We start from the raw sequence: 11,011 nt of genomic DNA, 5'->3' as shown, positions 1-11,011 counted from the left end.
CAGCAGGAACATGGTGGGATCCAGACACAGAGCGCTGGGTACCAGTCAGCCCTACTTCCCACAGCAGATCTGAGAGGCCCATTTCCATGGCCAGCATGATCCCCTGCCCTTTGTGTTCAATAGTCAGTGTATTGTACATAGTGTTTTGTACCTTGTTTCATCTTGGAGACTTTCCACAAGGTAGATGGGTCACTTTCTCATTCTTTCTCCTCCTCCTCCTTCTTCCTTTTTTAAAAAACCACTACGTGGTATTCCATTGGGTGGATATGTCCTGAGTTATTTAGTCTGTGTGTATTGATAGTCACTTGGGTTGTTTCAGACATTTTGCTGTATAAAGAATGCTGTAATGAGTAATCATGTAAGTATATAATTTCTCATGTGCATAATGAATTGGATAAGTTCACAGAAAAGGAATTGTTGAGTGAACGTGTATATGCATCAGTGGTCTTCATAGATATTGTCAAACTGCCTTCCAGAGGGGTTGTGTCAATTTACATCCTCACCAGCAGAGCACTTTCCCCCCACAGCCTCCTCAGTACAGGGTTATCAAACTTTTCGATCATTGCCAACAAAACACCTGGTAGGTTTTGGTCTACATACTTGCCATGCATGTTGTTACCTCCCTCTGTGTTACTCTGATATCCCATCTCGGGCAGACTCTCCACCGTTCTTGTGCTCTCAGGGCATTTGAGACTTTCTGATCTTACTTCCTACTTCTGTCTCAGTGCTGACAAACACACCAGACCCATCCTCCCTCGACATGTGGCTGAAAGAGCCACCCAGCATTTCCTGTTTGGGTACAAACTGTCCTTATAACTGATTTCTATTTCTTGGTCTTAAATTCAAAAACAGAAGAAAAAGAGTGGAAAAAATGAGTAGTGAAATAAGCTAAAGATGATCCAGTAAAAAAAGAAAAGATGAAAAATAGGGGGGAGGGGGAAGGGTAAGCTGGGACAAAGTGAGAGAGTGGCATGGACATATATACACTACCAAATGTAAAATAGCTAGCTAGTGGGAAGCAACCACATAGCACAGGGAAATCAGCTTGGTGCTTTGTGACCACCTAGAAGGGTGGGATAGGGAGGGTGGGAGGGAGGGAGACACAAGAGGGAAGAGATATGGGGATATATGTATATGTATAACTGATTCACTTTGCTATAAAGCAGAAACTAACACACAATTGTAAAGCAGTTATACTCCAATAAAGATGTTAAATAAAATTAAAAAAAGAAAGAAAGAAAAATAGGAAACAACAGTAAAATCTTAAAAACCAACATGCAGGGACAGGTTAGGTTTTACATAAATTTAAAGTAGCTGAATGGTAGACTTTGTCTTGAATGGACCAGTTTACCTTAGTGTCGGGTTGTAGGGGGTCAGTGTCCTCTGGCATGTTCTAAGTATTTTGTATATTACTCTGATTGCATGTTAAGATGAAGCCCGCTGAAATGTTGGAAGCCACTCTTCCGAAAGGGAAGAGTTATTTGGATTTTCACCAGAGCTTAGTGGCTCTGGCTGAAACTTAAACCATGGAGGGTGAAGCATAGGAATGGGGCAGGGTGGAGGATGTGGGTTGGTCCAGGAGCTTCCTGCTTCCCCTCGATCAGACTCCCCAACCTCCCTGCTGCCCAGCACCCAACTCCACTCAACACTGGCACTCCTGGCAGGAGTCTGTGTGATGGTTGGAATGTGTGTAACCTGTCAGCTGTCTTGCCAAGGCACTTGCCCGCTCGCCCCAAGGAGCTGAGTACCTGCCAGTCCACAGCTTCAATCCCAGGTGTTTGACTTGAACAGGGCAGAACACTTTGAAGGACTTCTCATAAAAGTAATTGAACAAGTGAACAAATTGAAAAGATTCTGCTTGTTGTGAGGGGCTTTGTAAGTGATGGGAATCTTCAGTCTGTGTGGTGGGTACCCCTTTCCCCTGGTACCTTTCTACTTCAGTGACTGTGCCTTTTATCTTCATTTGCATTGTATAATGTAATTGGAGAAAAATCAATACTCAATTAATTAGTTGTGTGTATAAAACTCAAAATCTCCTATTTTGTTAGTAATTCAATTGAGTTTTTCCTGGCCAGCGAGACAACACATTTATATCAAACTCCAAAGTACATAAAAATGGTAAGGACAGCCAAGTGACAGTGAGATTACTGTTACCTTAAAGGGGAGGAGGGGGAAGCAAAAGCTATGATAATTAATATAAAGCCCCCTTTTTTTCAACTGATGGGAAAGACAAGCAAAAAATATCTCTTAGTGAAAACATTCTCAGCAGCATACCTGACAAGCTTAGGTGTCTCCAAGGCCCTTCTGCTTCAGCAACGCAATTCTGCTGCTCATTGTAAATATTGACAGGGCTCTAAAGTAAAGTTAACAAATCAAGGAGCTTCAACGTGGAAGTTCTCTATGCTTCAGGTGATTCTAAGGGAAGAAATGGCACCCTGGGAAAGAATCACTTCTCTGACTTTTAGTAACAGTCCTAGCATTCTTCAGATCCCTCACTACCCCACACACCGCAGTGTAACATGCGTCACTTTGGGCCATCTGTCAATCATACAAATAAATTAATTCCAGAAGGTTGCAAAGAATTAAACCAAGTAATAAATCAGGCTAAGCCTTCACAAACCACTCCACAGCAATCAACAGTCTTCGTGTCTAAAAAGCATCAGCTCAGTGTCAGTGGAAAGGCTGAATCACTGAAGTGGAGGGGCTGAGTTTGTAGGATATTTAGATCTGCCACCTTGTTTAACTATATTCCAGAGAAATGGCACACTTTTCTGGCAAGAGAGCTAGATATGTTCATAAGAATACAGTTGAAGACGCTCACCAGAGAAATAATCATCGAAATCAAGAAAAAGCATCAAAGAAATAGATATCCTTAAGCCTTGTCATATTCAGCTCCCCCACATGCGCATGGGGACAAGACTACTTATTTCAGGGCTCTTGCATTACGTTTGGGTTATATATGAAACTACCTGTAAATTACCCAGCCCAGAGCCAGGCATGCAGTGTGGGCTCCATAAAGGAGTTCTCATTGTCTACAGAATAAAATCCCATTTTTAAAGCACTTGGCATTTACGGCTGTCTACAATCTGTCCCAGGCTAACGTTTTCTTGCCATGTTTCCCAGTATTCTATGTAGAACCCACCTTCCAGCCCAGTTTTCTTATCATCTCCAGGAAGCTTAGCACATTTTTGCTTCGACATTTTTACTACTGTCTTCCCTCTAGAATTCTGCAATCTCTCCTCTAAATCCTACTTTTGTTTTAGCCCCAAGTCAAGACCAAACGTCTAGAGTGTCTCTGCCTACCACTCAACCCAGGTGGCCTTTCTGCTCTCACGTCCTGAAGCGTGTTTTGCTCTTGCCTTGCATTTGTCATGTGACATCCTGTGCCCATTTGAAAGGTCAGCTTCCGGTGTGTGTGTTGTGTCTCCTGAGCAGCAGGTAACCCCCTGGGTTGGGGGCTGGTAGGTTCTCCCTCCTCCTCTCTGATCCACTTCAGTAACTCACTGAAGTGCCCAGTAACTATTTTTGATGTGTTAGAATGTGAACATCATCAATTGAATAATCAACACTTTGTGTTTCTAGAAAGATGTGTTTGGGGGGAGGTATATAAAATGTGCAGGAAACAGAGTTGGTGGTTTTCGTTTTTCATTGGCAGACCAAATTTTAGTTCGAATTTTGTGGGAAAATGAATGCTTCTGCTAGAGATTAATTTTTTGGTTTCCTCTGATTTGAAGTAGTGGCTGTAAAATGAACAGCCTCACTCTCCTTGTAGAAAGGGTGAGGGACCAGCTTCCCTAGAGCCCAGGAAAACAGCTTTATCTGCAGGAGCATGTGCCTGGCCAAAGTTCTCCTGGACAGTAAAAATAGAAAATAATGAGACTTTTTGTGCAGGAGAGAAAGGAAGAGGGTTTTTAGAAGGAAAGGGGCAAGTGACTAGCCTTTGTCAGTAGAAAGGAGTTGAAATCAGATGTCTTACTTGTTGAAAGAAAAATTGCCCAGCCTCTGGGAATGTTTACTCAGGAAGAGAAAGAGACAGTGGACGGTCCTTCTCTAGGAAGAGAGAGGTGAATGTCAAATCCAGTTTTGTCCCAGAGCTCCAGGGGTGGCTAGTACTCCTGGGGCTGCTGTGATGGGGTTGAAGTCCTGAGGGCCTCGGGCGGTGTGGTCTGACAGTCTTGGGAAGCAGGCTCCGCCCTGGTTGTCCTGGGAACCATGCCCACCAGGACCAGCACCTCTGCGAGCAGGTGGAGCAGTTCCCAACAGTGGCACCAAGTGGCAGTGAGGAGTCCAGACAGTACTAGATGGACCAATGCCAGGCTCACTGTTCAGTTTAGGAGTCCGAAAACCACTGGGGTTTTAGAACATTCAGGATAGGAGGCAGCCCAGAGGAAGGTACTGGCCTTTTTTTCCTACATAGCAGGCTGGTGCTTGAACATTTAATTCAAATATCAAGAGATGCAACTGTTTTTACCATTACTTTGTGGAGCAACCCATACTGGTTACATGAGGTCTATATTAAAATATGACTTCTATGAGATATTCAGGATAAAAAGCACTGTATCATTCTAATGAGTAAAAGGAAATATATACTGTGATCAAAAAGTATAAGCCCGATATTATCAATGTAATTTCAGATTCCTGGGGTTCCATTTGGTGCAAATCAAAAGGTAGGCAAGGTGAGTTGAGAAAGGCTTCTCCTAGAAGCAGGTCAGCCCCCTCCTTCACTTGGTACCAAGTTCTTTTCATACAGGAGAAAATACTGATAGTTGGCTGGAGTGAAAGTTGGAGGAGGAAAAGAGAAATACATGGTTAAAGCAAACAGTTTTCTATTAACATTGGAGCCTAACTGACCAATGACACTTCAGAGAAATAAAAATTGATGAAAAGATGAAAAAAAAAGTTATAAATGAAGGTGTTGTGAAAGATCATAATCACAGCTGATTTATTTAAGTTTCAATAAATATAAATTGCTCAAAATCCAGGTACCAAGTTTTGTTAAATTTAGGTGTCTAGTACTATTTCAAACCCCTGAATTAGAAAATGTGTCATCACTAAAAATCTGAGGATCCTAGTCACACACCCTAACCCAACAGAAGGTGACAGAGAGAGTTCCACTCTCACACTCTGCCTTTAGGACCTACAAACCTGACTGAGCTGACTCAGTGGCTCTAAACAAATCATCAATGATAGGAACAAAGATGTACATACAATGATGCTCACTGTGTGTACATTTTAATGATAATAGTGGGAAACTGAAAAACCATACATATAACTGGTGACTGAGGATTGGTTAAATAAATTCTGGCAGACCCATGATGTAGACCACTACTCTATGGTTAAAATCATGGTTCAGTGGTGCAGAGTATATATACGCTCACGCAAAGGCATAGAAAAATTCCTGAAAGACATATGTCCAATTTTAATTGGGTGATGGAGCTATGAACATTTTTTTTAAAAATAAACTTTTAATTTTAGAACAATTTTAGATTCATGGAAAAGTTACAAAGATAGTATAGAGAGTTCCCATACACAGCACACCCGGTTTCCCATATTATTAACATCTTACATTAGTATGGTACATTAACCACAATGAACGGACCAATATTGACACATTATTACTAGCTAAAACCCATATTTTATTCATATTTCCTTAGTTTTTACCATATGCCCTTTTTCTGTTCATGCCCACATGACATTTAGTCATCTTTACATTGAGCATGTTTCATTATGCTCCTCTTGGCTGTGACAGTTAGACTTCCTCTGTTTTTGATGACTTTGACAGTTTTGAGTACTGGTCAGGCATTTTGTAGAATGTCCTACAGTTGGCATTTGTCTGGTGTTTTTCTCATGCTCAGACTGGGGTTACGGACTTTGGGGGGAGGAAGACCACACAAAGTAAAGTAACATCCTCATTACGTCACATCAAGGGACGTATTGTCAACACGACTTTTCCGGCATCACCTGGCCGAGGTCGTGTCTGTCTAACTTCTCCCCTGCCCATCTGACCTCTTTGAAAGGAGGTCGGTATGCACAGCCCACACCTCAGGAGTAGAGAGCTATGCCTGCCTCCTGTGAATGGAAGAGCCACATAAATTATTTGGGAATCTGCATGGGAGATTTGTCTACTGTCTTCCATTTATGATTTGTTCAATTGTTGGTATTAGTATGGATACATGGATATTTATTTTATACTTTAGGTTATAATCCAATATTATTTTATTTATTTTGTTGCTTAAATTGTCCCAACTTTGGCTGTTGGGAGCTCTTGCAGTTGGCACATACACTTTGAACATACCCTCACCACTGTGATTTTTTGGAACAATTATTTACCTTCTGCACTGCAGGATGTTCCAGGCTCATCTTGTTATTTTGTGCTATCGTCATGGAACTGGTCATTGTTCCAAGGATCACTGACTCCTTTTATTGGAGAATGGTGTTAAAAACCAAGATCTGAGGGCTAATGTGTATGTTGTTTCTGGGGTGCTGCTGCTCCTGAGCCCTTTCCACTAACAGAGTAAGGAGACACATGTGTATACACCAAGCCATGTGTGTACACACATCTACAAATACTTCTCTCTCCATCTGTATCTACATGAAGCTAAGTATGAGCTCATCCTGAAGTTTCCAACTCCAGTCTGTTGCCACGTGGAGCCTTCTGACCTCCTCTCCTTGCTTACCTGTAACCTCCTGGCCCAACAGTGAGGAACTCAGCTCCTGCCACGTGCAGGGCATCATTTAATTGCTGGGTCCAGATGCACACTTCCAGTGGTTTCAGAATTGTTAGGTCACATCCCTGTGGTGAACTGTATCAACTTGAGAGCAGATTGCCTTTGCCTTACAGTCTCTACTCATTTTCAAAGTCACTTATGTCAGCACCTTTCCCCCATCGCATGCATTGAGGTTCTTTCATGTATTTATGATACAATCAGATTCTTTGGTTGCTTCCATCCTGAGACATTCTAACCTCTTAAATGATTTTTTTTTAATTTTGAAAACATAAGATTTGTACTTTATGCTGTAAATTTCTATAAGTTTTGAAAAATGCATGGTGTCATATATTCACTATTACAGTATCATGCAGAATAGTATCACCACCCTAAAACTCCCCTTGTACTACATCTATTCAACCTCAGTCCCTTCCCAAACCACTGGTAATATCTTATCTATTTACTGTCTTATAGTTTTCCTTTTCCCAGAATGTCATATAATGGTAATCACACAGCACATGGCCAGACTGGTTGTGTCACTTAGTAATATGCATTTAAGTTTCACCCCTGTCTTTTTTAGGCTTTCTAGCTAAAGGATAGTTGAAGGACTTCTTGGTTGTTTCCAAGTTTTGGCAATTATGAATAAAGCTGTTGTAAACATCCATGTGCAGATTTTTGTGATGAACATGAGTTTTCAACTCAGGTAAATACCAAGGAGCACAATTGTTGGATCATATGGTAAGAGTCTGTTTAGTTTTGTATTATACCACCACACTGTCTTCCAAGGTGACTGTACCATTTTGCATTCCCACTAGCAAGAAATGAGAGCTCCTGTTGCTCCACATCTTCACCATCATTTGGTATTGTCAGCATTTTGGATTTTAGCCATTCTAATAAATATTTAATGGTATCTCATGGTCATTTTCATTTTCATTTCTCTAATGATAAATGATAAGTATTATTCTTTTTATTTACCATCTGTAGATCTCCTTTGGTGAGACATCTATTCATATCTGGTGTTCATTTTAAAATTGTATTGTTTGTTTTCTTATTGTTGAGTTTAATATTTCTTTGAATATTTTGGAAAAAAAGTCATTTCCAATATGTATTTTGCAAGTATTTTCTCCCAGCAACTATCTGTGGAAAAGTCTATCCTTTTTTCCTTGCATTGCTCTCACACACTTGTTGAGATCAGTTGGCTACATTTGTATGGGTCTGTTTCTGGGCTCTCTATTCTCTTCCATTGATCTTTGTCTATTCTTCTGCCTTGATTTCTGTAGCTTTATGGCTTTACCTAAAGCTGTAAAGGATTCGTTGTCTCCTGCGCAGGGGGCCCAAAATGTATGTTTAGCATTTTAAATTAATACTTTAACATATAAAAGAGCAAACTCCCCAATACACCAGCACATCCTTAAAATTTGTACTTTAAAAGCAGTCTGATTTTGCCCTGGCTTCTCTTACAATGGTCTCCATGTTAAAGGTCAGAGACGGTGTGGGGTGAGAGGTGTTCTTCAATGCTCCAGTTAAATATGAGGGGCACATTCTATTCCTGTTCCCTGCTCTCCCACCCGCTTCATAAATAAGAAAACTAAGGCTCAGAGAGGGACTTGCTCAAGGTCACTGAGCCACTGAGTCTGTCTTGCTCCAAGGCCCCACACGCATCGCTGGCACGTTGGCAAGTGCATGTGGAGCCCTGAGTGTAAACCTTCTTCTGAATTTTTGTATCATTTTAATATCAGCCAGACTTCTTGAGATGACACTCACGCCCTTTACACACCTTCTTGTCTCTCAGCTCTCGGAGCCTCAGGGCCACCTGGGCCCCCCCCACTACAGCGCTCCCTCCTGGACCCCCCTTCTCTGGGCTGCCTTCCCTAAGCTGCCCCACCTGTGCTCCCGCCACCTGTCCTTACGTCCTGGCCCCGGATGCCACCCCCCAGCACAGACCTGCCAACATTTTTATGACAAGGCGGACGGATCTCACATGAGGTTAATTAGCCATTAAGTATTCAGGTGGGAAACATGCCTGGAAAACTAATGAGGTGAAGGTAGGTTGGCTTTTCTTATTACACTGAGCTGCCTGAGGTTGCCCTGAGGAATGAGAGGGTGATGGTGCTGGAGGGGGACACCCACACCTCCCCCCTTCCCACGAAATCCGGGCCACTGAAAAGCCAAGGTGCTCCATGGTATCCCCTCCACTCGCCGGGGGATGTCCTACCCCATCTGCTGAGGGCCCCCTTCTCTGGGCCCCCACAGCCCCGTGGGGGCTCTTCTCGAGGACTGAGTGTGACCTGCTGTCTCAGCCACAGTGGCTTCGCGGTCACAGGCCTGGTGCCTCAGGCCTGTGCATGGGCCTTTCCGGTCAGTGCGTGAACCAGTGTGGCTCATGACCAGCCCTCTGCACGCCTGCCCCTCCCAATCCTGCTCAAGGCCCTGCTCTTAGCGTTGGCCTCTCATCACTCTTTCAGTTCTTTCCCCCTTGGCTTTGCATGTGTGCGCATGCATGTATGTACGTACAGGTATATGCATGTGTGTACGTGTGTGTACATGTGTATGTGTGTGTAAGTGTATGTGTTTGGGAGGAAGATGAGTGGTAGGATCATCTCAAGGCAGCTGAGGGAAATAAAAATAGGAAGAATAGCTGCTTTTGTGAAAAGACTGAGCCCTCCGTTGTGGGGAATACATATTCCCCGTGACAGAGCCAACCAAGCAAAGAGTGAATGTCTCAGGTCTGCAGTGACTGCATGGCTTTCCAAGTGACAACCACTTTGGAGGACTATGTGATCAGGAATCTGCTTTTAATTCTCATTTATCCTACAACCTGTATTTTTGCCAAGGAAGGCAGAGGACTATTGAACTTGTAGATGAGAAAGGCACAGTGTTAATTGCCCCAGAACCACAGCAAGTCCACATGTATATGTCGATGGCAGAGATGCTTATGCACCAGTGCCAGAATGGAAACAGAAGGTTAATCAGGTAAAAGGGTGACTCTCAGGAGGTAAAAGAAACATGACGTTTTCTGCTCCTAATCCCATTAGGAAAAACCTGCTTGTAGTCCTGAATAGAGCTTGATGATGATGTAGAGACTAAAACTGTAGAGAAGCTAAGAAATTCATCAGGAGGGAAGTTTGCTTTAGTTAGACATACAAGTAAGAGATTTTGTTGTTACAGTTTAATTAGAAAATAATGTATTCCCACAGGAAGATGAAAGACCATAATTTAAAAGATGAGCTATTAGGAATTCTGAATAGAATCTTTTCTCAAGATTTTCCCCTAAGTGTTCTATTTATGATCCCAAAGCACTTAAGAACCTGAGAAATTAGTAGAAAATGTACTTACTTTCAGCTCTGAAGCAGGAACTTTCTGGCCGAGATGACTGAGAACGAATGAGGTTTGAAAGAAAAGCAAGAGAAGGGCCTTGGGCTGGGACGCACAGAACAAATGCATCACTGGAGAGACAGTTGTTTGTTGTCCTAACCTTGGATAAATGTCATTCGAAACGCACTGCATACTTCTGGTAATGCGAAGTCAGAGAAATGAAAAGAAGCGGTTGGATTGTCACAATTTCCATGGGCTCAGCTGGGCAAGGCTGCTTCCAGTGCTCATGACGATGTTTATGGCAGACGGCAGACCCTGTGACCTTGCTCCATTTTTTTTTTTTTTTTTTTTTGCGGTATGCGGGCCTCTCGCTGTTGTGGCCTCTCCCGTTACAGAGCACAGGTTCCGGACACGCAGGCTCAGTGGCCATGGCTCACGGGCCCAGCCGCTCCGCGGCATGTGGGATCCTCCTGGACCAGAGCACGAACCCGCATCCCCTGCATCGGCAGGCAGACTCTCAACCACTGCACCACCAGGGAAGCCCCCTTGCTCCTTTTTAAATCATTTTAGAGTTAGTTTTCAACCAAGGAATTCAATAAAACTGGATTTTGAGGAAATGGTTTTGGAAGAATTTGTTTTAAAATTTTCAGCAAACTACTCAAGGCATCTTGCAAACATTTAGCTCATTAATCTCTTTAAGAAGAGGGGAATAAGCCCATCATCCATGTTTCACAAGACCAAACAGTGAGACAGGGGCTGTGTGCCCGAGGCCCCGCAGATCATGGGCTGCCATAAGAAGAAAACCTCGTGTGCTGCCGATTCTCCTCTGTCATTAAGCTTTACAGAATCCACCATCCAGAGTTCCATCATTCAAAGCAAAATTGTTCAGTTTAAGGGTACAACATTGTTGGCTTTCTGTTTGCCAGTGCCTGCAGGGGAGGACTTCTGTTGGTATCAGGCACATTGATGTGAGTATTTAAATGTGGCCT

At 42.9% G+C, this 11,011-nt stretch overlaps 1 protein-coding gene across 2 annotated transcripts in view; it reads right to left on the bottom strand.

Annotated features, from left to right (window-relative positions):
• MC2R (melanocortin 2 receptor) overlaps positions 1-10,095 on the bottom strand; it is a 19,303-nt gene extending 9,208 nt beyond the window's left edge. The window contains exon 1 of one of the 2 annotated variants that reach the window (XM_007460039.1): positions 10,044-10,095. The gene's annotated coding sequence lies outside the window, so the exon portion shown is untranslated. The remainder of the gene's footprint in view (positions 1-10,043) is intronic. The other variant, XM_007460040.1, reaches the window with a different exon arrangement.
• Between the last annotated feature and the right edge of the window lie 916 nt (positions 10,096-11,011).

The sequence above is a fragment of the Lipotes vexillifer genome, unplaced genomic scaffold (genome assembly GCF_000442215.2).
Source record: "Lipotes vexillifer unplaced genomic scaffold, Lipotes_vexillifer_v1.1 scaffold987, whole genome shotgun sequence".
Classification (NCBI taxonomy): Eukaryota; Metazoa; Chordata; class Mammalia; order Artiodactyla; family Lipotidae; genus Lipotes; species Lipotes vexillifer.
This window is presented reverse-complemented; position numbering and strand designations above follow the sequence as displayed.